The 27754-nt window shown below is 40.5% G+C and overlaps 1 protein-coding gene and 1 long non-coding RNA gene across 4 annotated transcripts in view; both read right to left on the bottom strand.

Moving 5' to 3' along the window:
• The window catches only part of LRRC4C (leucine rich repeat containing 4C), a 614900-nt gene that overhangs the window by 488552 nt on the left and 98594 nt on the right, over nt 1–27754 (bottom strand). The gene's annotated exons all lie outside the window — the stretch shown is intronic.
• LOC310705341 lies at nt 442–26617 on the bottom strand. The gene is made up of 3 exons (XR_014525209.1): nt 26549–26617; nt 20877–20946; nt 442–587 (listed from the first exon to the last, which is right to left on the bottom strand). It is a non-coding gene; the product is annotated as an uncharacterized lncRNA (long non-coding RNA).

The following is a 27754-nucleotide window of genomic DNA, read 5'->3' as shown; positions in this document are numbered from 1 at the left end:
AGTAATGACTTTAATGTCATCATTAATATACTGTTTTCTGAAGGCTTCTAATGTAACCTTGTAATCAGGCTCCAAATTCTAATTCTAAGTTAGAATCCATCTCAATGGAGTTTTGTAAACGCTTCATTGGCTTCAATGATTTTTGTTTTGTTTTGATAAAAGCGTTTGTATCACAGCACATCACTGTGCAATCTCAGATTGTTGTAAAGAGAAATAAATTCTATTTTAAGAAGCATTATTTTTGTAATTGAAGTTGTCCTTCTATCCATAAATGGGAAGCTTTAAATAATTTAAAATGGTTTCATCCCTGCTTCTCAACTGATTCTGTGATGTCAGGCATGCAGCACATTTGCTAATGAGTAGTCTAACATTATACAGCGACATTTATTATGTAAAAGAAACAGTGTTTTTAGATTAAACATTTAATTCTGGGTTGCTTACAATAGCAGGAACTCACATTAAAATGGAAGGGAATAGAGGTTGCACTTCGGTCAAGCGTATTAAAGTAAGATTTTAAAGAGAGTCAACGAACTGGTGCTCAATTTGGCTGCCAACATTTCTCTCCCTGCTCTTTTCAAGTTCAGGATCTATGTAAGAAGAAAACAACAAACGGAATAATGGATTTTAGGGGGAGGGGGGGGAATAAAGCAACTTCATACACATGACCTTTGTTAGCTGATCTGTAAATTGGTGCAATATTTTCATTTTACAGCTCAGTGATAATATAAGGCTTCTAGCGCCTTCCCCATTTTACAGCTGAACAATCAAACAAACTTTTAATACTGAAAGCATTTGTCTGATATTAGATCTGACTATCAGGTGAAGGCTGTGTTTGGAAATGGCCTATAAAAACTAAAAGCAAGGATCTTTGGCCAAACCAGATACTCAGGTCCCTCTCATGTTTGTTAAACAAATGCCTGTCTCATTCAGAGGGTTGGGGGGTGGTCTATTTAGCACAGAAATGAAGTGTTGAGGAGTAAGTAACCACCCACCCACTCCTTTTATGACTTTGCTGCATGCTGTCACTGTAAGCAACCCTCCCACTTTGTGAGATCAGTGCAGGAGATGGAAAAACTGCATTTAAAAAAGAATGAAGCACAAGCAAGTTAAAGTGGCAGGAGGTTTCATTTCTCTTCTCCTGTGTGCTACATTTTGTGAATGGGGGACAATATTTGCGTGTCAAGGTCCCCAGGGTGGGTGGTGCTGTGGGTTAAACCACAGAGCCTAGGACTTGCCAATCAGAAGGTCGGCGGTTCGAATCCCCGCGACGGGGTGAGCTCCCGTTGCTCAGTCCCTGCTCCTGCCAACCTAGCAGTTCGAAAGCACGTCAAAGTGCAAGTAGATAAATAGGTACCACTCCAGTGGGAAGGTAAACGGTGTTTGTGTGTGCTGCTCTGGTTTGCCAGAAGCAGCTTAGTTATGCTGGCCACATGACCCGGAAGCTGTATGCCGGCTCCCTCGGCCAATAAAGTGAGATGAGCGCCGCAACCCCAGAGTCGGTCACGACTGGACCTAATGGTCAGGGGTCCCTTTACCCCTTTACCTTTATACAGTTACTTTGCACAATGAATCCAAGGCTGGATCTATACAGATATAAAAAATGTTATGGAAAAAATGTTACCGGGGGGGGGGGGTCCTGCCATGGACTTTGGATTCTGCTCTACAGCGCCATCTGGTGTCACATTTTAAATTACACATTTTAATGTTATGAATTGACCTGTGTAGCTGAGTCCCAAGTCTGAAACTGGAATGGCTGGCTTCAGCCCCTGCATTGCAGCAAGGGTCGGGGGTGGCGGCGGCAGCATACAGTGGGCGTGGGGGACTGTGGAAGGAATGTTGGGTTGGTGACTGCACTCACTTTTTGCATTCTTCCCCAGTAACGTGGTTTTTCAGGTCTGCCTTTCAAGCTAATTCTCCTTTAGAAACTCATGCTATTGTCACTTATAAGTGTACAGGTGGAACAGGTCTAATGTGTCAGGAGCTTGTCCTACGCGCAAGTAGGACCCTGGCAGAGACACATGCCCGACTGGCATGTTCTCTCCCTCCTGGTCGATAGTTCGGGAGCTTCAAAAGCTTTCTTCAGCCCAAACATCACAGCGACCGATGCCAACAGACATCGGCACACTTAGGAATCCGCAGAGTCTTCGCAGCTTGCGTAACAGACCTCAGCATTATGGCTAATCTACTTTATTTACATATAAACACACACGGAGCACTGCAACATGGCTCCCCCTCTCTCTAGCATCAGACGGCAAAGAGAAAGAACAAAGGACAATAGTCCCACATCATGTAACACAGTAACACAAATATCCTGTCTCCATCACTTCCTACTTTGTGGAGCCAAAACATACACCGCCATGTGATAGACAACAATCCCATGACTGCAATCATGGAGCAGGAATTCTAACACAATGGTGCCATTAAGCAATTTTGGATGCTGAAGTTAAAGGTCTTGGAAGCTTCTCCTGCTCCCTTTAGATTGCAATGAGTTGCACTTCACTTCAGTTGGCAGAATCAACAATGACAACCCTTTTAAATTGCTTAGGAAAACACATATTTAAAATAAACATTATAACATGAGCATCTATAGCCATGCATATAGGGGTTTTTTGCATGGAAAGTTTGGCTGGTTCATGATACTAATTTTTACTTTACTTGGTGGGGGGACTGAACTATTTATAAATTAGTACCTAAGACCAAGATTGTGATTTTTTGCAAGCACAGTCCTACAGTAGATATAGATGGTGCCTGGATCAGCAGGCCATGGAACAAACTTGCTCATTTAGCTACCTGGGTATATTCTTTAATTAAACCTTTTCTTGGAAGTGTCTTATGGAGGCAGTGGAAGTAAAGACACAGAAAACCACAGGGGCACTGATGATGTCCTGTTACAATAGGGGTGGGCAACTGAAGGTTGCTAAAAATATTTGGTAGTGCTTGCCAGGGGCCTTCAGAAGAGTGACAATGAAAGAACATCAAGGAAAGGCAAAATATTGCTGGTACAATGCTAACAACATTTATTCAGAGAGTTGCACACGTTGCTAGGTGGTATCTCAAATTTATAGATCACTTGCTTCTTTCTTTTAGCTGCTAAGTCATTATGATCTATAACTTTCAGTCTCTGGGCTGGACAAGTAAAGAAAAAAATGTTCCCATAAAGCAAGGTATTATTAATGTCAAACCAAAGACCAATGAACCATTATTCTCCAAAGGAATTGGAGAAGGTAGCAAACGTTGTTGAAACAGTAGAGCTCTCAAAGGTTACTTATCTTCTCATCATTACGTGGAAAAAGAGAACTGAGAATGAAACTGATATATACCTTTAAAAAGAAGGTTTGCCATTCTTGAGAATAAATTAATGACAGTGTTCAGAATAACAATATTCAGCACTGACCTCTGCAATATGTCAAGGGATACTTGTATCATATTTTATAATGATTCACTTCATTGCTTTGGATATTTTTTAAGCCACTGGATACCCATATTTTGCTAAATTTTTGTAGCCAACATTCCCTCAGGTTCTTTAGGCTGCAATCTTATACACACCAAGTCCCATGAAATTCAGCGGAGCTTACTTTTAAGCAGACAAGCATAGGATTGCGCTATATAAGACTAAACCCTTTCCAGCCTTGATGTATTATAACAGCAATGTTTCCCCTTGTCTATTAAATCAGTGTCCCCCCCCCCCCGCCCATGCTCAGTTTCCTTATCTGCGCATTCCCAGGTTTCCTGATTAATAAGTCTCAGCAAACACTATTAACCTAGCATTCTCGTTAATAATCAGCTGCATTTCCTACAGACCATAAAATGTGCTGTAATTGACAGGCAGAGAGTTGCATTTTTAATAATATAATCTCATTTGACAGCCGTCTCTCTGAAATCCCTTCTCCCGCATTCCCACACTTAGGTTCAGAGTTGCAATTGTTGTTGCTGACCATTTGAATCCTGGCAGAGAGACCTGACTTTTAAACATTTCAAATAAGTCTCTTCAGCACGCTGCTAATATCAAATGTTATTAGGATGGACAAGCTGCTCCTATACCTTACAGTGCACAAGGAGAATGAAAGGACAGTATGGTTTTCCTCCAGCCTCCCCTTTTTTCTCATACTTTTTTTTTGACGGATTTAATCTATTTGGATACTGACTAATAAATAAATAAATTTTAAAAATCCAGCTGCAGAGAATTACAAAATGGACCTAGAGTATGTTATTTAGGGTTTTTTTAAGTTTTAATTTTAGCTCAATACAGTTCGGAGTTTACAAATAAAGTCATACCTTGGAAGTCGAACAGAATCTGTTCCAGAAGTCCGTTTGACTTCCAAAACGTTTGGAAACCAAAGTGCAGCTTCTGATTGGCTGCAGGAAGCTCCTGCAGCCAATCAGAAGCCCCGTCAGACGTCTGGGTTACAAAGAACGTTCACAAACCAGAACACTCACTTCTAGGTTTGCGGCATTCGGGAGCCGAAACATCCAACTACCAAGGCATTCAGGATCCAAGGTATGACTGTAAAATAATATAATAGAAATGATTTAGGTAGGGCAAATTCATGGCCACCTACAGTTAGCAGAAGTAGAGATGGTTGAGGAATTGGAATGGCTTGTGTGTGTTCTTCTTCCCAAGCTCCATATGTTGAGTGAAGGGCTGATTGGAAAGTCAACCTCACTCCTGGAAACTTGTCCACACAATCAGAACCCATAAATACGCTGAGGCTTCCTTCAGATCTTTGTTTGGTGCATAGTGGTCTTGAGGGTGGAACCAGGAAGAGGCACACAGGGCTGATCCACTTTAGTCACATGGAGTTCCTTTCACAATAAATTAATCTACCTATTAATTTTGGCAAGTGCTGTGGGTCAAGTACTTCACAGTGAAGGTATAAGGAAGGGAAGATCATGGTTTTGCAACAGAGCACATGCTTGGCATGCCAAAGTTGCAATGAAACAATCTTATCATTGGGTCCATCTTGCCCAGTACTGTCTACAATGACAAGCAGATGTCTGACCCGAAGATGCCAGAGATTGATTGAGGACCTTGGGTATTTTTATTTTATTTTTTTGCATGCAAAGCAACTGCTCTATCCCTGAGCTAAGCCCTTTCACATATTGGCATTTCTAGTTGAAATGCTCTCAAGCAATATGGCTCAGCATCTTTGCACATCAACTGCACTATAAAATACTCTATACTCTCCCCAAAAAGCTGGTCCAGGGGGCTGGAGAACCTTCTAGAACAACATAGGAGGTAGTGCAGGAAGCTGAAGGGGAATTTGATTAAAATGGCATTGCTTGTTTTGCTTGATATTGGCAAACAGCAGGACTTGATTGGCTACACAGCAGATTAAGATGATCCCATTCACCCCACAACCCCTGATTAACCACATGGAAATCCCAACCAATCAAGGAAATAATGGTGCTGAGAAAGCAAAATGCAATCAGAGTAAGAATAAAATAAAAATAGTGGATGGTTGAGAAAACTGTTTTGTTTCTTCAGAAGCAGCCCATTTGGCAAAAAAAAAAAAAAATGAAATGAAATGAAAAAAGACCATAGAAAAATTTAGATGCAGCCAGTAGTTTTAGGTTTTTTTATTGGGCTATAATTTAATTGAGGAAAAACTAAGCATCTTGACCCAATAGACAGAGAAAATGCAATTGCTATACCTAAGATAGAGGAAGGAATACACACACAGACACACACACACACACCCTAATGTTCAGCTTCTGAAATAATATAGAAAACAGGTATGTTTTTCTAACCTGTTTACATTGTTTTCCAGCTTGACAAGCTCCAGAGTCTGCTGTGCTTTAAATATTTTCAGATATATGCCTCTTAAGCAAATAAAGACATCATTCATTTTTATCCCCCCATATATTTAGAGCACAGCTTCACCTTAGGGAGTAGCAACATTTTCCTTTGGAATCTGCCTCTTTTTCTAAATGGGAAAAAGGCAATTTCTAGAGGACAACCATTGAGTCCTGCATATGAACCCAAATATTCTGAACTTTCACAAGTTGCCATACAGTATTAAATACAGCTGATCACAAGAAGCAAAACAAACAGAAATCTGGACCTGCGGCACCTATCCCGCTGTGATGACAGCCTGCAAAGTCAGCCTGTTTGGATGAATTGCAATGGAAACAAAGAAAAATAGTGAAAAATGAACCTTCCAACACAGATCGCATCCCCCACTCAGTATTTCTGAAATTCCTTGGCCTGACCCTCAATAAATGATGTCAGTGTGACACCTAGTGGCAGTTACCAAGTTAACCCTCCATAAGAGTACAAATCATTTTTGCATGCCAAAAGATTCGTGACGCTTTTCACCAGGGAAGGGCAGTTGAACTGATGGAGGCAAAAGCCACTTGCACTTTTCTGTTCAAGTGCCAGTCTATAAAATATGAGCAGCCCTCTTAACAATGTGATCTTCAGAGGTCAGTTACCTTTAACTTGGAAATTATTTTTGTCTCTGTTTTGGCTCAGCATCCTTAGCAATCATAAGAATATAAAACATAAGAACATAGGAAGCTGCATATACAGCTTAGGCCATTGGTCCATTGAGCTCAGCATTGTCTACTACACTAACCGGCACTGGCTCCTCAGGGTTTCAGGCAGGAGACATTCTAAGTTCTACCTGGAGAAGTTAGAAGAAGAGTTTGGATTTGATATCCCGCTTTATCACTACCCGAAGGAGTCTCAAAGCGGTTAACAATCTCCTTTCCCTTCCTCCCCCACAACAAACACTCTGTGAGGTGAGTGGGGCTGAGAGACTTCAAAGAAGTGTGACCAGCCCAAGGCCACCCAGCAGCTGCATGTGGAGGAGCAGAGACGCGAACCCGGTTCACCAGATTACAAGTCTACCGCTCTTAACCACTACACCACATCTGGGACCTTCTGCATAAAAAAGCAGATGTTCTACTACTACTGTGCTACAGACCTTCCACATCAGAACCAGATGGGCCTCCTGCTTTTTCCAAAAACATTGCAATGTTTGCAAAATGGAGGAGGAGGAGCAAGAAGAGGAGAAAGAGGAATTGTTCTCAAGCTTGGTGTATGATGCTGGGTGGGGAGAGAGGCTTTTGGTGATAGGTTGAGCTTCTAATCAGAGGCAATGATTTTATCAGAGTTCTGTAATCACAGTGCTTTGGGAAGGGATGTTGAGATGATGTGTCACATTGTTCTTGAGTGTTCTGTGGTCTTTGCTAGTTCTGCTAGTGGTGTTTGTTTGGATCATGCTGAACATCCAGTTCCTTCTGCCTCTGTGCCACATGCCCACATTGCACTTATTTCTGTGAGTTTTTGTGCCAACTGAGCAGAGCACAAGCCATAAACCATAATTCCCTACCTCCCCTCCCCATTCTTCTGGCAAGTAGCAGATTATTTTTCTAGGGGCAATGTACGCCATTTTAATGATAAAATTGTTCCCCAAAAATGCACAGGGATGGGGGAAAATTTCTTTCACTTACAACACTAAAGGTGACACCAGACTTAATTTGACAGGTGTCTTACTCATGTATTTCTCTCACACATATGCCTGTTTTCATAAAAGTCTCTATATAAAGCAATAGGGGGTGATTAAGTGAATCTTTATCAAGCACCCCAGAACTGTAAAGGTTGTCCATGCAGAAAAGTTACTGAGGATATTCTTCTGAAATTTGGCGGCCTCAAGGTTATCAATGCATAGATGACAGTGGTCAGGCTATCGCTGTCTAGGAATGGCTACAGCTAGCAAAGCAGACAGACCTGGTAAAAGGCCTAGCCACAAATGACACTTGGGCTTCAAAGTGACAGAACTTAATCTAGTAATACCCTCAAGCTATAAACTTGTGTCTTCTACTTTTTTATATATTTTTTAAATAATTCCACATTTTATAATATTTAAACACATCTTTATTAACCACTTTACTTCTTTTGTTCATATGAGCCTGTCAACTTTCCTCCCTCCCACCTCATAGTTTTCAAAATTCATTTGTATATCATGGCATTTATACATTTTCCATTCTACGTTTCACTCATTCAGAATATCACAATTTTAAAATAAAAATAAAAGGGTAGTGACAATTATCATTACAAGTCTTCTTACAACCCTGCTAGTGTTGTTAATTGATTACAATAGTCCTTCAAGTATTATATAAATTTACTCCTGTCTTTTTGGAAAGCTTGATCACACTGGTTTCAGATTTTTCTGGTCTGCTTCGCCAATTCCGCAAAGTCCATCATCTTTGTCTGCCACTCTTCTTTCGTTGGTATTTCTTCTTGCTTCCATTTTTGGGCTAAATAGACTTGCGTCTTCAGAGGGAGTGTAACCTCATCCAAATTGGTAACTTGTCAATCTCTCAGAACCACCCACCCCAAGAGCCTCCATCTTCCTAGGATTCAGAGGGTTTATTGACTCTCATCCAGTCCACCACTGCATTCAGACACCAGTCTGGAGCTTTCACAGCCTCTCCTGATTCAGATATTATGGAGAAATAGAGTTGTTACAACATCAGCATACTAGAGGAATGCAAGAGTAATTAAAGAGATTCCCATGTTCCCAATAAAGATCAGTGGAATGTATTTCCAAGTCTATGTACATAGTCTTGGGCTGTAAGGATGGGGAATCTTGCTGTGGCATTTAATAGCTATGATATGAGATTAAATAGTAAACACTCTCCCCTCTTTACAAGTCTCATATTTCATTTATTAAATTAATTTAATCCTTCCACAATCTTTTCTCTGTCATACTTGTTAAAATATGCTCTAATCAAAATCTTGCTAAGAAGAGTTAGATTGATCAGATATGTTGTATTTTTCATTAACTCTGCTATAACCTCATTTCTTTGTGAATGCTTATTTGCAGAGCTTTTTCAGTACATACAAAAGACAACAAAAAGCATGTGAATTAGGAAATGATGTTTCAGGAAAGCCATTGCAAATCAGTGAAGAGAAACATATTTAGTTATATGTCTCGATGTTCCATACAACAACATTCTATATAATATATTGCCAATATACAGTGCCCATCATAATCAGCTGTCTCCATTCATTCTTGCAATACATCCATTTTTTTCCATCCTTGAAATAAATGCCAGGTAAAATTGGCAAGTAACAAACAACCTTCTTTGCTTATTCAAATATATTATCTTTATCTTGATCTGAGTTCTGTTTTACCTTGATTTCAGGGCTTGGAAAAAAATATCTTTAAAAACTGGACCAGTCGTTCCAATTCCAATCCCTTCAGAATTAACTAACCATGTTTAGTTAGTTATGTCAGAAAAATATGTTTCTATGGAAACAAAACTAACACAGTGAAAATATCAGTTTTCAGGGTGGGCAGTGATCTCATCAGAAGCTCTTGGTGAGATTTGTATCTAGCAATGGTCAGCCAAGCCAAGTGGAAAGACAAGAAGAGTACAAAGAGGGATTTTAGTTCACCAACTTAGACTCTGCTCCACTGAGCACTCACACATGGCTTGCTCATCCCAGCACTTTTATAGGTTGATAGTGTTCACTTTTATCAGTAAGCATGATATATTTCCCATTAAGATTTTGCAATTTCACCTCAGAAAGAGGAACTATTGTGACCTTAAGCTAGCAGTCTTAGGATCACCTGATGATATTGTTGCATTCAAATGTAATTCTAGGTAGGGTTTTATTTTCTACAGGACTGGCAAAGGCTAATAGACTAAGGTAAAACGGCAAGGGTGGCTAAGGAGGTAGGAAGGGAAAATTCGGTATTCTGGATATAGAAAGTTACTACAGAGTGGATGTTTTATTGTTGCTGGTACACTGGATTTAGGAGAAAGAAAAACTTTTAAGACTTATGGAGGAGTCTTTAGTTAAACCAAATATTCAAAACGTCTTATGGATGTCCATTGTTGCTGGAATGGTATCTGTCTGTCTTGGGAGACAATGGAGGAGTGCACCTTTGGTGAAATTACCCATAGTGGACAGAGCTATCTAACAAATATCTATCCAGCAATATGGGATGAGCATATACAAATCTTAGCCAGTGAACCATCAGGTATCACATCTGTGTTTGATGAAGAAAGTTTCAATTTAAGCAGACATTTAGGGGGAAATGGAGTTAGGAATATACCAATAGTGGGGATAGCCAAAAGCTTTTGAGCAGACAGGAGGTTTAATCTGCATACTTCCTACTATCCTACGTGATCTTCAAATAAGGAGTTACTTGAGTGGGACTTAAACAAAGACAAGAATGAAGGAATGAGAAGATGGACTTACTGAGAGAAAATGAAACTAAAAAAGTTTCCAAAATATATCAGATCCTGTTTTTAAAAGTACTATATGGTAATGATAAAAGCTGTTTGATAAGGAGGGCAGGATTACAGAGATGCCAAAGAAAACTGTATTAAAAAGGCAATGCAATATACTCAACCCTGTGAAAATATAAAGTAAATAAGTCAAACAGGGGGTGAAAAATGCTAGTTTTGCAAATAAGACAATGGGGATTTCTGCCACATGAGGGGGGAAAGTTGGAAGTAAGATAGTTTAGGTCAAAGGCCATCACTATTACTTGGGATGTGTGTGGACACCAACATTCATCTTGTATCTGTGCATTTTTAAAAAACTTAATAATCTGTTTCTGAGTCACACTGCACTCCCTTGGCATTAATCTGTAATTTGAGTTCTGAGTCACTTGGTATAAAATAAACTTATTGTTCCCCATTCACAATCAGTCTTCAGAAAACTCAGGTTAAGAAATAGAAGTAGCTGCATTCAAGTGACAGAAAATACATGAAATATTGTGCAGTGGCCACAAAAGTCACCTTGCATCTGCAGCATTTGGAAGCATCCCAGTCTGTTTCAGATCTGCTCTGTGTTGCTCCAGTTTAATTCATTATTTTGGTTCACATCTTACCTGTTAAATAAAAACTCTGTTTTGTCCCCATTCATGATAGAATGGCTATATCTCCGCACTTCCTTTTCACATATGTGGATTAAAGAAACTCTGCAAAATGATTTAAGCAGAAAAGTCTGGGAGGGGAAGTTGGCCAGAACTGGATGCAAATTTTAAGCATGGTCACTCCTTCTGAAGGACCAAAACCTGCCACATTTCAGAAAGATAATTGGAGTGGTTCTCCCATCAGCTCAGTGTTTATTCTCTTTGCCTGGGATGGATAAAATAAATTAAGGAGAAACCAGAATTGAAATATTCACTCATTCTTATTCATTTGACCTTTTGCAAAATTGAAGCCCACAAAACAACTCTGAAGCTTAGGAAGTCCCTGATCCATCCTACGATGCCTTATTAATAGCACAATCCCCCTCTAGAACATAATATTACAACCCAAATCACTCCAGTTCAGGATACACACAAGAGTCAATGCAGACCCCTAGTAAATGTAACCGGTAGCAATTATTGAAAGAACCAGCATCTCAAGTGAAAATGATATATCAACACTTGAACTAATATCCAAAGCTTCATCCAATATATACCTCAGAAGTGAATGACAGTTGTTCCTCAAGGAGATTTAATCTCACTCAGTTCAAAATTTTATACTGGTGTAAGTAATAACTGACATATATTCTACTCCCTTAGGACCTGTACATCTTCTGACAAGCTTTAGTAGTTTCATAAATGACACTTCCATTCAAATAAATGGAAGGAGTTTGTACTGGCAGCATAAGGGGACAATCAAGCATCTTTAAGAGACAGAATAACAAAAATAGCCTATTTTAGGACAACTCACAATTAGTAAAGAAACTTACAATGGGAATGAAATAAAACACGATCACATTTGACCTCTGTTCCCAGTAGTGTCTATTTCTGACTTCCAACAAGATGCAACAATTAACACTTCAGATATGTGGTGTCCATTGAAGGTTATGTTAGTTGAATCTTATAAGTATTTGGCATCACAAAGGTTTTCAATGTATTTAGTGGAGATGAAATAGCATTTCTGTTTCAGGAAATGTCATTATAACAAACTTTCAGGAGCAAAGCCTTTTTTCACTTGCTAATGAAAAAGAGGATAACCATTGCTATATTATTCCATGTCTGTTGAATAAGAGGAGCAAGGATCTCTTTTTGAAACTGTTAGCAACAAGAGTGGGAAAATGAGGTTTCATGGTATAGATAAATGTCTCAACTCTTAATGTAATTTCCATGTTCTCAATATGAAATCAGTTTCTTGAAGTTAAATGCAATGTCTGCTACAATATCCTCTTGATGTTGGACATTTGTATGTATATTAAAAACATCTTTCTAGATTCTTCTCAATGATCCAATTGGAATTCTACCCAGCATCAACTATTTTTAACAGACTATGTGAAGAGTATGTATCCTCACCATGGACCCATTGTTATCCAGAATCATTAACGGCATGTTCTGAAAATGATACAGGTATCTAGTACAAATACTAAGGTGTTTTTGTTTGCGGTATGTAATTTTATGACTGTTCTTCGACCAGGAAATTTAAAGGGCTGTCATAATAAAAGTTAAACAATTGTGGATAGGTGTATTCTTAATTGCCTGTGTGTGAATCTGAACTTATGGTATTGTTTATCTCTGTAGATCATGGCATGAGTATAAGATTGACATAACTTAAATATGACATAAGATTCACCATCTTGAATCTTGCCTGACCCTGGCACAAACCTCATACTGGCCTCATCTCAGGAAATACTTCACATCATGTAAAGTTCAACACATGCAAATAAAGTTGCTATTCAAATTCCTGAATGGAAGCCTTCAAGCTAATTGTGGTACAGGAGGCAGACAAAGAGATGGCCAGGTTCAGTTAATGCCTCATTATCACAGATATTTCACCCTTTTGTTAAGCGAAACACACACAGAGTGAGAAGCAAAAAGGATGACCAATTTTCATTCATTTACTCACTAGGATGGGCAAGGTGAGAAAGGGGCAGGATTTGTTCATTTCAAAGCCCCTCCTTTCCCCAGCACTCCCCAGAACTCAGCACACTTCTGCTACACTTCAAGTGGAGGTATCCCTCCTCCAATTCTAGTGTGTGTTTATGGCAAAATTATCATGCCCACATTTCTGTAGGCTTTTTGAAATACAGTGGTATCTCAGGTTACATATGCTTCAGGTTACAGACTCCGCTAACCCAGAAATAGTGCTTCAGGTTAAGAACTTTGCTTCAGGATGAGAACAGAAATCATGCTCTGGCGGCACGGTGGCAGCAGGAGGTCCCATTAGCTAAAGTGGAGCTTCAGGTTAAGAACAGTTTCAGGTTAAGAACGGACCTCCAGAACGAATTAAGTACTTAACCCGAGGTACCACTGTAAGGAAACTTTCACGTGTGAGAGGAATAAACAGCTTTCAGTAAAAACATGGAAACAATGTCGATGAATCTATTCCTCAACAGCAAGGGTCTCATCAGTTTATACAGCTAGCACCCCAAATGCAAGGCCTACGCAAATCCCACTGAAATCAATGGGATTTGTTTCCATATGATAAATATAAGAGTGCAGTGCATATGCTTGGGTATTTCCAAGTGAAAGGCACTAACTCTTTGAAAATGTTAAAAAGACTAATCCATCTGGGGGCAAATTATAATCCATTTGCTTAATTTTCTCTTTTGCTTAGAAAAACATCTTTTAAAAGGCACAGATTTAATAGCAACACATTCTTTCATTCTCCAAATGCAGGGAAGGGATGTTAAAATTCCAATTACCAATTGTGCCATTTTATTGCATTTCCCCCTAAAAAAAATTAGAGGTTCTATGGTCACTTGGTTGTTAGTTCTCAAATGGCTTAATTATCTTAATTGCCTCAGAAGCAACAGTAAAAGTTGTGCTTTTGTTTCTTTAAAGGAAAGGGAGGGAAAATAATAAAGTTCCTATTTTAAAAAAACCCAGGGTTTTCACTAGGTTTCATTTCAATTAAGTGCTGAAGTAAATCAAATGGGAACAGTGAAACCATGCCACTGTGGTATGTCACACAGCCTTTCAGCTAAAGGAGGTGAGTAACTGCTTTACAGAAAATGTGCAGCGGGGAGGAATTTCAGTTAATCAAGCACTAATGCTATATACAGGCTCTTGAGGTTGGCTGTGGTACACTATTGGAACACAGAGGACTCTTCTGTTGGCAAGAGCCAGTGTTCTCATTGCACTCCATGGTTCTGCAGCATGCAAATGTATCAGAGAGAGAGACCACTCTCCACTCCTAGAGGGGACAGTGGGGGTTGGATTCCAGCTGCACTTCCTTGCATAAGAACTCCCTGTTCAGTAGACAGGGAACAACCATAGCATCACATTCAGAGGAAGTCTGCACTTTGCCAATTTGGCATGGACCCTGAAGGGGAGGAAACTAATGAAGAGAGGGATGGGAAACACAAGTATCTAGCATTAGAAAAAAATTAAAGGAGAAACACAGAATATGCCCCAACTGAGAGGAACCTCAACAGCTTCCTTATCCACCACAAGCAAAGGCTGTGACCTGGATGATGTGAGTGGATGCAGATTTGAAAAGTGAAGACTGGAACTGCTAGATGTTAAGGTTTGTGCATGGCTGTGTCAGGAAAGGCCCCCAAAAGAGAGGTCTTGCAGGGGAATGGCCAATTAAACTAGATAGATGTTAGATAGATATAGCTACACACATCCCAATTCTCTGAGTGCAGATTGTGCATAGATGGAGTTTAAGCACTCCAACAGATAGGTCAAAATTCATTGATCCCACATTAGATTTCTAGGAAGACAGGTAGCTTCCTAAGATTCATCTAGAGTCCAAAAACTTCAGTTCTCTGTCTCTGCTTCAAACTACCTCAAACTGCAATTTCCCTCCTCAGGCTCTTTTTCTTTTAGACACAGAACTGGATTACAACCTACCTTTGTTGAGAGGGGTTCATCTGCCCACTTCTCTGATTATTCTTACTATTCAGAACAATTCAACCAAGAAGCAAGTCACTATTTAGTTCCCATGGCAACATATCACTTGAAGTTTGGCTAGCAATGGAATATGCCAGGCTAGAGCTCACCAGCTGGTATAAACATTATTATTGATAATAATAATAACAACAGTGACACATATCTTTTGTGCCAGTCCGGTAGGGTAGGACCCTAGCAATGGGTAAGCCGTCTTATTGGTGGTGATAGGCAAAATATGTTTGTCGGAGGCTTGAGTCAGGATGGTGTTGTTCATTTTGGAAATTTTCCCTCCTCAGGGCTGATTTTATTTATTTTTTTACAAATTTATAAACCACCTCACAGTCTTGAGCCATCATAGTGGTGTGCAACGAAAGCAATTAAACACATTTTATATAAAATACAAATAAACCATTTTTACAGATATCCAGTTAATATTTGATAAATGACTAGATCACAGCTCAGGGAAAGTCTTCTTAAATATGTCTGCTGGTAGCCATGATTAAATTACTCTTTAAATGCTGCAGGTTCTCTAAGAAGATAGATAATATTGTTGCCATCATTTAGCCATACTTATTGCCTTGTGCCTTCATTTCAGATGTTGGGAAAAGTAAACCTGGGACCATCAAATGAAAGGATACCAGCAGAGATATTGTAATGGGGAAGGTACCACAAAACTGAACAGCCTAGTCAAAATGTACCTGAATGCTCAGCTGTCTGTAAAATGTCACATCTGATTATTGTCAATGCCAATGTCATGTGAAGTCACTTGCTGAAATTAACTGGATAACGGGGTGGGGGTGGGGCTAGCATGTGGGCAACCAAGAGGGCCTGTTGATTAAAGCAGGCCTAGCAATGGAAGACTTTCCACAACAATACACAATACTCTGGGGCTATAGACCTGAAAGCAAACCAAACACGGTGCAAATTGCCTAACATCTCATATGTCTATGAACCTGTGCAGTGCTTGTGAACATCAATACAGCAGTTGCAAGATTGCTGAAAAAACGTCTTACATAACAATTCCTATTTTGTTTTCTTTCCTTAAAAAAACACAAAAAATTAATATAGCAGCTAGATTAAACTTGACATTGTTTAAAACGTGAACCAATCTGTTTACAATTGGGCAATCACTCAGTACCCTGGTTTTATTAAGTCTCAAGACAGAACAAGCTTAAAATATATTAACTTAGTTTAAGGAAGTCTGTTATTATGACTGAAATGTCACTGCTCACAATTCAGCAGGTTTCTTTAAATGTTATATGACTTACCTATATTACCCTAGTCAACAGTGATGGATATTTTCCTTTGATGCTTTTTTCATTAGGGAATCCCAATTTTCTATGACATGCTGCCATGTGCCTTCACCTCCTTCCTTTCAGATCAGAAAATACTATCAAAGATCAAGCTCCTCTGCTTCAGAATTTTCTTACAGCAAGGTCTGACATACTACCACAACAGCTTAAGGAATACATACTACAGCACGACCCAGTGCCAGATATATGTATAAGCTAAACAAGCTATAGCTTAGGGCCCCACTCTCTTGGGGGCCCCCCCAAAAAATGGGGGCTCCTATTTGTTATGTGCAAATGGCTTTAGATACCTATTAGGTCCATAAATTACCATATAGCATATATTCAACACAAAACAGTGACAATTTGTTGTTGACAAAGGACAGCTGGACATATAAAGGGCCGCATTACCTTCAGTAGCTTAGGGCCTCATCAAACCTAAATCTGCCCCTGGCACGACTATTGTGAAGGAACTTTCATCCCTGGAAAAATATGAGTGAAACCTAATGCAAATTTAAACTGTTGTAGGCTGAGGTTCAATCACCAGTGTCTCCTGGAAGCATTGAGATAGACTCCTCCACCATCTGAAACCCCAAAAGAGTTACTGATGGTGTGGACCAAGGACAGGAAACCATTTTCAGCCCAAGGGATGCATTTCTTGATGGGGAATGTCCCTGGAGCAACATGCAAGTGGTGGGTGGTGCCAGAGACAGGTGGGTGGAGCAACGGATGATTGTATAGTAGGCTATATTCTAGACACACAAAAGCCAAAGGTTTCTGTACACACACACACCTCCATCCTCCATCCAACCAAGAAGTATTATCAGAGTCCAATGAAACATTCCAGCCTGGTAAAAGCACCCGAAGAGGGTGCAGCACAGGGCCAATGATGTGTGTGGCCTGGGGAGAGGTCTGAGGGTACATAGAGAGCCCAGAGGGGTGGCATGTGGATCCTAGGCCTGGTGGTCTCTACCCCTAGTGTCAACAAAACTGAACTAAATGAACCAATGGCCTGACTTCATATAAAGCCATTTCCTAATTCTACTGCATGTTCCACAACCATGCCCCCAGGAATCAAAACAAATAAATTGCCATTGAGTAATTCCTCCCCTCAGACATATGCTTATGATGCTCCTACCCACGCTGACACCCCCCACACCTTATGCTTGTAAACTTTCTTTTGCTGAGGAGAATGGAGAAAGTGGGCAGATCTCCTTCTATGTTTCAGATCACATATGATGGTGCCCAGTTCATGCAATTCAGCTGTATGGATTTATTTGTTTGAAATAATTTCATTAGTTTGTCATTACTTTTGTTTGTCTTCCAATGTAAACCATATTAACTTGAGCTTTGTCTTAAAGAGGGAAAGAGGATGTACACAAACAGTCCTTAGTTCACATCTCGCCTCAGCTGTATACACAGCTGGTTGCTTTAGGTACTTACTTCCATTAGCTATGTGGTTAATAATAACCTTAGAGTCATCCTATAAAGCAGAAGGGTGAGATGTTCACCACAGAAGAGAAGTACTTCTTCACAAAGTGCACAGTTATGCAGTATTATAATTGCTTCTATGGGATGTGGTGGTACTTCCACAATATGTGGTGATTGCCACCAATTTAGATGGAGGGATATCAATGGCTACTAGTCAGGATGGCTTATACCAAGAGCAGAAACATCAATCTATCTCCCCACACACTGAGGGCCAAATGTGAGAGGTGGATGGGGTGACCGACTGTAGGGTCGCAATATTCCAAAGAGCAAAAACCCAGACACACCACCGCTACCATCGCTCACCTCTGTCGCTCACCACTTCCCTTAGGGTTGCTGGCACCTGGGAAGGTGATGGAGGGGCTGCATGAGCAGCCCTGCACTGAGAAAGAGAGAGGAGAAGGGAGGGAGGGAGGGAGGGAGAATAGAAGGAAGGAAGGAAGGAAGGAAGGAAGGAAGGAAGGAAGGAAGGGGGGAGAGAGAGCGTGCAACACTGGAGGGCACGGGGAGTGAGGCGGCTGTAAAAGAAATAGTGATTTCAGCAAGAAATCACCCCCCATGTACAATTCCTTCCGGATGCCATTTTCAGGAGTGGAATCCCGTATATGTCTAGGAAAACCAGGATGTATGGTCCTAGACCCACTGTCAAGAAACAGATGTATGTCACAATGATATTTTGCCCATGTGGTTTGGACTCAAACCACATGGCAAAGCCACAGGGCTGTGCAAACATGGCATCAGCTGATTGTCAGGGGCTTGCAAAGTGTCATGCACGGGTGTATGCAAACTCCAAGCATCAGGTGCATGGGTCAGAGTTCCCCACCCTGCTTTATACATGACCTCCAAGATGAGAGGGCAGACAATACCTGTCTCTGGACAGCAATGCAGAGAGAGTATTATTGTCTTTATGTGAGTTTACTACAGACATCTGGTTGGCCATTGTGGGGAATGGAATGCTGGACTAGATAAGCCTTTGGCTGGATCCAGCAGGACTTTCATTCTTTATTTAAAATATTTATATATCGCCCTGTCCAGGGTGGCATTGGTGCAATGTAAGTGGAAACTAAAAAACTCTGCATGCTATTTTAATTTACACAGTGCTAGGTATTATAATTACTTTACATGAATGAATGAATGAATGGAGGTGTGATCTAGAGAAAGCACCACTAAATCCTCTTAACTTTGACAAGAGATAACAAAAGCGCATGCCAAAGCAAAGGGGCTTACATTCGCAGAATGATGCTCTAAATAAATATATACAGACCTAAGCAAGTCAACATTTTTGCATATTAAACAGGCACCTGCAAAGCACCCAAAAGGTATTTTAAAGTCCCTTTGCCAGAAGTTTAACATTACAAAGAAGTTTGCATAGCATACTTTAGTTACTTCACATAGACTTTGAATGGGTACACTACACTGGGCTTCAGCCAGGGAAATAAAAAATAATTAGTCACATAGGGAGGCAATGAAATTTTTAAATGGCTTTGTAGAATAAGAAAGCTACCCCAAATAGTATAGAAAGCTTCCGCTGCAGTACAATTTTTTATTAATTTATGTTATTCATTTAGAATTACTGTTTCATCCTATTTGAAATATGCCTAACATTGGTACCAGCCCCTTAAGGGTTTCGGGCTCCAAATTTTGGAACCTGAAGTGTTTTAGAAAATGTTAGGGAATACTTAACTTTGGGCGACTCACCGCTCAGTGATAGCAAATTTGTCCAGCTTCCCAAAGGACGGAAGTATTGAAGAATACAGAGGCAATAACTGAGGTTGGGGCGACAGAATTAGAAAAATACTGAGCTGTTAGAATCTCCCTCTTTACATTTGTTTTTGCCAGTAGGGATGGGGCAGAAATGAAGTCTGCTATCATTTTAATGAGAACTAAACCACTCCATACAACCTCAAAGAATATATGGACCAAAGCATAGAAGTGGTTTGAAAGCCAACCTTCCATAACCAGAAACCATGCATAATGTGTATATTCAAGAAAAGTACACACATAAATATTATTATTATTATTATTATTATTATTATTATTATTATTATTAGGCAACAGTGCATTAGTGAATATGTGCAAAAATGTGGGTTGTGGTAGTGGTGCCAGAGGTGTGTGTGTGTGTGTGTGTGTGTGAGAGAGAGAGAGAGAGAGAGAGAGAGAGAGAGAGATTTCCAGCAGAATTACTTCAATGCTTTTTGGGGGAGGGATTTATACTATCGTTCCACAGAATTCCCATAGAATCTGAAATCTTTGGGAAGGAAATATTTGTTTATTTTATTTATTTCATAAAATTAAATATTCCGTCAAGTACTGAGTTCCTCAGAATTCTTGTCTGGATACAGATTTCATGGTGAATCTACCAAATTCACACTTCTTGAAACAATATGGGAACTGGAAGACAGACATTCTTTAAAATGTACACTTTTCTGAATTCTGCAATGCAGTTCGCAGCGAAGTAATGCCTATAAAAGGCATAGATTAGACTAATATTTGTATAAAATTCATGTATTAGTGAAAATGACATACACAAATGCATTATATTTGGGGAGAATGGGTCGCAAAAATGTGTTTATTCAGAAAACTGATCAAAATGGTATATATTAGGAGGAATCCATACTAAAATGACAATGAATTTTCACGTTGACTTTTTTAAAAAAAAGAAATCACAAATTGATATGTAGAAGTGGAGAATGAACAAGACTGTAAATATGAGAAACTTGGAAAACCAAAGTTCACAAATTTGTCCTACTAACCAACAACCTTCCCATTGCGAGTTACCTTGAAAATAACTCCAGCCACAAATAAATATGTTTATCAAAGAATTGAAATAATTCAAAATCTCACATTTTGAGCAAAATCCACTGTAATAGTTAGGCATGCTTAAACCATAAATATAACTCTGTTTTGGATTGAGGCTTCTTTCTTTAGAGCTACATTCAAAATAACCCTATTTCAAATAAGTGGTGTGTTACTGTGTACCCCACATATTGGATGAGTGTAACTGTCCTGGGCAAGGCATAGATATGGTGATATGGAGAAAGAGAAAGTAGGGATGGCTGTGTGTTGTGAAGGTTAACCATAACTGTAGCTGACGTTTTTGAGTTACGATCCGAAATAACATTGGGCATGTTTAAAACAGCTGATTTCAACAGGCTTCAGATGCCAAGCACATGTGTTGGACTGTGGCTACTGTGTGCTTCAGAACTGAAGCAGAGGAGCAAGTAGACTTTGAAGAATGTATAAAATAGAGAAATGGGATGCAGGAACAGCTCACCAGCTGGTAGGGTACTTCCACAGATTGGGAGACAGCCTTGCTCAGTTTCACAGCTTTGTTTTTAAAAAAGCTGTAAAGATACAATAGGGGGAAATGTCAATCTCTAAGTAGTAAAAAAAGGAAGTAAAAAAGAAACATAGTAATGGTGGTTGTGCCACTCATCATTTGTGGTGTCAAAGACTACTTACTGGACATACTGTTCATTACGTTTGCACAAGCTTGTTCTATACAGCACTAACAATTGCTTTTGACGGTTTCCCAGCTCAGGAAAGATAAAGTACTGTGAGTGCTGAGAAAGACAATAAACAGAAGCACTTCTACCTTCTGAAAAGATAACTTGATCTCCCCCAACAGTGTGCAGAAAGTGCGCATTAATTGTGCTATAAAATGATCCTCTAGAAAGGCTCTGATGGGGAAAAAATATTTGGCTATCTTTCCTATGAACAGAGCATGCTGCAGATGGCTCTTTGTCCCCTGCTAACCAGATTAACTTTCCCCAAACATTTCCCTTTAACCTTCAAAAGCTTCCTCTACTTATTACCCACATTGTCAGAGCACTCCACAGAGTATAACTCATTTTTAAATAGTCACAGTCATTTGATAAAATAAGCCCACTGTGGCTGGAGCTTACACCAAAGAAGCTTGAAAGTGCTCAGGAACAGAGAGCTGGACCACAATGAGAAGCCTAGCTGATTCTGACCTTTTCATGAAAGGCAATAAATCAAGGGTTTAGACAAATTGAGGCGTATTGAGATTAGGCTAATCCATTGGCCTTTGAACTCCTGGACTTCTGCATGCATTCATTTTCCTGTTCAGAGCAAAGGCATACTCCAAATGTTGAGATACTGGGTCATTGTGGAGTGGGGATCATTAGTCAGCCTATTGAAACAGCTCACTTTGTTTACTTCCAACAGCTTTCCCCAACTAAGCTTGTGAGCCATAGAAAAGGACACAGATGGGACTTTAAAAATATATTGTTTTATATGACACAGAGGACATCAGCTGTGGAGTCGTCTTCCAGCAGTGCTGTTATCAGAACTAACACATTTGTCCAAAGCCTGAAATGAATTTCAGATCAGCACAAGCACAATATTTTACTGGAAAGTTTACTTTAAAACAAAAACAAAAACCTCAAAGGTGTATGGAACTTTGGTAATTAAGCAGTGTATAAATAACTTAGAGAAAGAAAGTAGCAAATGTTCTGTAAAAGTAAAGGTAAAGGGACCCCTGACCATTAGGTGCAGTCATGGCCGACTCTGGGGTTGCAGCGCTCATCTCGCTTTATTAGCCGAGGGAGCCAGCATACAGCTTCCGGGTCATGTAGCCAGCATGACTAAGCCGCTTCTGGCGAACCAGAGCAGCGCACGGAAACGGCATTTACCTTCCCACCGGAGTGGTACCTATTTATCTACTTGCACTTTGACGTGCTTTTGAACTGCTAGGTTGGCAGGAGCAGGGACCGAGCAACAGGAGCTCACCCCGTTGCGGAGATTCAAACCGCCAACCTTCTGATCGGCAAGTCCTAGGCTCTGTGATTTAACCCAAAGTGTCACCTGCGTCCCTGCGCCACCTGCGTCCCTGTTCTGTATAGACCTCAATTAGCAATCACTTTTGTGTCAATAACCCCATAATAATCTGCTAGGATACTTAACATAGTCTGATACAATTATATTAATTTAGGGAGATGCTGCTGGGGTGCATCTGTTGTAATCCCTCAAAACAGATTATTCAACAGCCTTCCTTGCATCATTGACATGATGCATGACTAAGGTTGCTGCAAACCTTAGTATGAGTAGGCCTGTTGAAGTAAGTGCAGGAGTGATGCAGCCATCTGTATGATGTGATCCTAATCTAATGGGTTCAACATGCTACAGATTTCTGGTTTAATGATTTTAGTACCCTGGGTCTTTGAGCAGTCAGTCACCAAGCATAAAAGTGAGCCTAGTGAACAGAGATCTGTCAGCCAGTTTAGAGCCTTGCCACTTCCCATTCTTAAACTTCTTTCCTCTGAAACAAAGAAATGGGTAGTCTTAGACAATCACTGACTTGCTATCCTGCCAGAAGTGCCTTGGGCAAGTTACAAACATGTTACAAGCCTGTCTCATAGCCAGTAATGGCGGGCAGGTGGAGCAAACCTGCTTTCCCAACATTGGTGTTGCTGCAAATTACCTGCAATAAGGCCAAGGTTGTGTAGATGCACTGGCAGGAGCCTGAGGCTGGCTCCACAGGTGCAACTATCTGCATGGACCCAACCTCATCACCTCCCAGCCCTGCCTTTTCCAGGTAATATGCAATAATGCTGGCATCAGGAAGGCAGTTCTACTACCCCACACCAGCTCTTAAGGTATCCTAGGTCTTCAATATAGTAGTATGAGTTTGGGCTCTCACAGTTGTCACTGGCTTTCCCTGCATACCAGTCCTCAGGATGAAAGCATTGTAGGAATTTACACCACTCTTTCTGGCATTCTAGAGGAGACATATTCACTGGGCAGAAAGAAACTGACATGCCAAGAGGTCTAACTGCTATATAGTGGGTAAAAAATAGTTGGTCTTGAAAGACAATGGAGTGAGCCTCCATGAGTGAAGTCAAACCACTGTGTTAGCAGCACCAAAGTGACCTCCCAGGGTGCAAACCAGGGTAGTGTGTATGGGGGTCATGGGCTGCCCACAAGACAAGACACACACACACCCCGGCCTTGCTGATGTGGTCCAAGGAAAGTAGAGTAATACGGTCAGGAGTTGCAGTAAAAAGATGTACAATAGAAGAAGAAGAAGAAGAAGAAGAAGAAGAAGAAGAAGAAGAAGAAGAAGAAGAAATTTTATTTATATCCCGCCCTCCCCAGCCGAAGCCGGGCTCAGGGCGGCCAACAACAACAAAACAGTACAAAAGTACAACACAACACAACACAACACAACACAACACAACACAACACAACACAACACTCTAAAATCATTCATTATGAAATCAATTCAAATCAAGCCACTGGCAACCATTGGGCCGGAGCTCCGTGAAGATTGCCGAGGGAGGGAGTCAGGCTGTGCCCTGGCCAAAGGCCTGGTGGAACAGCTCTGTCTGGCAGGCCCTGCGGAAAGATGTCAAGTCCCTCAGGGCCCTGGTCTCTTGTGACAGAGTGTTCCACCAGATTGGAGCCACAGCCGAAAAAGCCCTGGCTCTAGTTGAGGCCAGCCTAACCTCTCTGTGGCCTGGGACCTTCCAACCCTCTTAGGGACTCTACTCTGGATTTGTGTAGGGTTTACTCCTTAGCCTTTTATTCTCCCGCAAGGCAGCAGAGGTTAAGGATCAAAGTTTTCATTCTCTTAGATGGACTACCTTCCCAGGTTGATGAGCCCCATCTTCCCCTCACTTCCCTCTACAGTACGTGCAGAAACCACCTTCATGATCCACTATTGGAATTGTTTGCTCAATCTACCAGAGCCTGTCTTTGTATGCAGGGGAAGTCACTAACTCACCAAAGATTTGAGACCCTCACTTGGTTTAGCTGTTTCCTGGGGTATGACCCCAGAAGGAGCATTATATGTACCCCACCAGAGGTACTACCCCTCCCCTAACACCCCGTACACTCCAGAAAAAGTAATATGAGCAATATTAAAAAGAAAAGATATTTTTAGCTATATAAAGCAGCAAGCATGCTCAAATTGACTTGCATATACTTAAAAGAAGATAGATGAAGCAAATATACATTTTTATATTAAAAATAGACTTCCTTTGTTACATTTTTGAATGAAATGTATTAGTAATCCCTTGCAATAAAAAGATAAATGTGTATGACATGCTGAGTAATGTTTCAATTGTGATAGCTACATTTGTTAACAAACTTAATAATATTAAAGCCACTACAGATAGCTATCTATATGCAATCAAGGCTTGTGAATGTTTTACCAATCTAGTAATGTGTGTGTGTGTTTGTGAGTGTACACACACAGTTCACAGATTATGAAAAAAAAGGAAGATGCAAATGTGACAAATTGCATACAAATTGATAGGGAACGGCCATGGCTCAGTGGTGGAGCAATTGTTATGTATGCAGAAGGTCGCAGGTAGGGCTGGGAGACAATGCTGAAGTTGATGGGACATTGGTGTGACACAGTATGATCTAAATGCCATTTTTACTTAATTGTTATTCCCCTCCACACACACACTTTCAGCAAATTTGAAATTGTGCCTTGCCATGGCCCTAGCCTCAAACAACAGCCAATGCTCAGAGACAGAGGTGGATCAGTCCGTGAAGTCCAGGTCTGTCTGAGAAATTGGACCAGGTTCTCCATTCCGAAAGGATGGTCATGAACCTGTGGGCTTCAGATGTGGGCCACCACCGAAGACTTCCCCTGAGCTCCAAGCAACAGGCAAAAAGCCACAGAAGAGAATTGGCTTGCCCTTTTAAAAGGTCACACTCTTCAGGCATGGGCTTGAACTAAGAACTGGTAATCTAGCTGGAGGAATTTAAGACCTCAGTCATCCTTCAGCTGTTGTCAAAAACTGCTGTGCACTTGGAGCTGTCCAAGGTGCTGAGACTCTGCCTCAAAGGTTCTTGCTTAGGACAGGTCAGACCACTGCGAAACTGCAAGGGGAAGGAGACTGTCAACAATTATTAAGAAATATTCTTCCCCTGCTCACCACTTACTATCTGATAGATTGAAAATCTGATAGAATTTCTGACTACATTGCACTTATTATACAGGATTTTCTCCATTTGAAGTTAGCTCTCTGCCCCATAATAAAGCTAGCCAGTAAAGGAAACTCACATGCCATGTGATCAGACTGTTATCACACAAAGAGAACACCCAAATCTTCAAATTACCATGAATTATCTCTGACTTTCAAGTATTTTCAGGCTTTAGGTTTCTCTGATAACTTGCTAAGTAGGGGAACCTATTACCTCAAACACAAACAGGGTAAATTAAGAGGTTGCAATTTATACTTGCTGGAGCAGGACTGGAGTCTACAGGATAGAACAGAAAGTACAAGAATGCAGCCTTTACACAAGTATTGGAAAGCTGTGGCCCTTCAGATGTCAGTGGACTCCCATCAGCCCTAGCCACCATGACCAAAGGTCAGGAATTGTTGGGAATGTAATCTAACAATATATGGAGGGTTAAAGGTTCCCTATCACAGCTTTATGAAAGTAGCGCCCCAAACAAGTTTTAATAGTGGTGTAATTTCACTGTTTCAGAGTTCTACTCTCACCCCAATGATTTATTAGAACCTATGGGAAATCTTTAAATCTCCCACATTAAGGTTTCAATCCTAGGCATTAATTCCTATCATTAAGACCCATTGAAAGATAATGCATACTGCAATCAAACTAGCAATATTGGTAACATTTCCACTAGCACAAATCTTGATGCACTAACACTATGCAACTGCAATGGAGGAAACGAGATGTGTTTATTTTGATGTTATTCTCATTTACAGAACTTAAATAAAAAAGTTAGAGAGATTGTGTCTTGCTTAGAACTTCCACCCCTATTTTTTGATGAACTGGTTCAGAGCATTCATAGGAAAAAGGAGTGGTGAAATTCCCCCCCCCTAAAATTAGAATGGGGCAGAAGTAATTCATTAGGATTGAAATGAGGATTTCAGCTTCATAGACAAGGTAACAGAAAGCTAACCCCCCCCCCCCCATTTTTCACATTAAAAGCAAAGGCCTCACTGGCTGCTGATTGTGGACAATGAGACTCTGCAGTTTTCTGAAATCCTTCTGGCTGTGTTCCTCTTCCTGTGCCAATCAGATCCCCATGGTAACAATGGTATATAGTGTTATTTCCATGGTGATCTGGCACAGAATGAGGAACACAGCCAGAAGGAATTTAGAAGGCTGTGTAAAAAGAGTGTTGCCCACCATGAAGTGGGACTCCCCATCTCTACAGCCTTCTGAGATACTTCTGAGGCTGTGTTCCTTTTTCTTTGGCAATCACTAAGGAAGCAATACTATAGAGGACCTTTTCCAAGGGAATCTGATTGGCACAGGAAGAGAAACATGACTGAAGGAACTCAGAAGGCTGTGGAGACATAGCATCCTGCCAGCTGCAAACAGTGGTTGCAAGATTTTTAAAAAGTGTTAATCAGATAAAAACCCTACCCTCACCACTTCATCTGTAATGTAAGGTATGACATCTGTCCCCCACATCCTAGAAATCTGATGCTTCCCTATGAAACCAGTCAAAATTCCCTCCCTACTTTTGTGGGTGGATAGTCCTACAAAAAGGGTAATTTGACATCCATACTCAGACATCTTCTTTCAGCAAAAATGATACAAACATTGATACCGGACGCATATGATGAGCAACCCTATTTAACCAGCAACAATAGATTGTGGTTTGGATCAGTGCTGGATTTATGTATAAGCTAAACAAGCTATAGCTTAGGGCCCCACTCTCTTGGGGCCCCCCAAAAAAAATTAAAGGGGAAGAAAACTGGCAGTACATTTCCAAAATATAAGATAAGTTCAACAATTACTTTGATAAAATACATATTTTGTTATGTGCAAATGGCTTTAGATACATATTAGGTCCATAAATCACTATATAGCATATATTCAACACAAAAAACAGTGACAATTTGTTGTTGACAAAGGACAGCTGGATATATAAAGGGCCCCATTACCTTCAGTAGCTGAGGGCCTCATCAAACCTAAATCCAGCCCTGGTTTGGGTGCTGCTCTCCCTAGGACAAATATGCTGACCTGGAGAGATGTGAGTTGTTGTGCAAGATATGCAGAGAGCACCAGGTCAGTGAAGGCTGCCCTGCAAGTATGACCTCGAGGAAATATATCTATATCCCCTGCAAAGTGTGACTTGAAGTCCCAAGATGTGAATCCTGCAGAAACATCCGCAGACACATAATAGGAAACGTCAAA

This window comes from Podarcis liolepis, assembly GCF_965112155.1.
Source record: "Podarcis liolepis genome assembly, chromosome: 1".
NCBI lineage: Eukaryota > Metazoa > Chordata > Lepidosauria > Squamata > Lacertidae > Podarcis > Podarcis liolepis.
The sequence above is the reverse complement of the archived record's forward strand: the minus strand, read 5'-3'. Positions and strand labels throughout refer to the sequence as shown.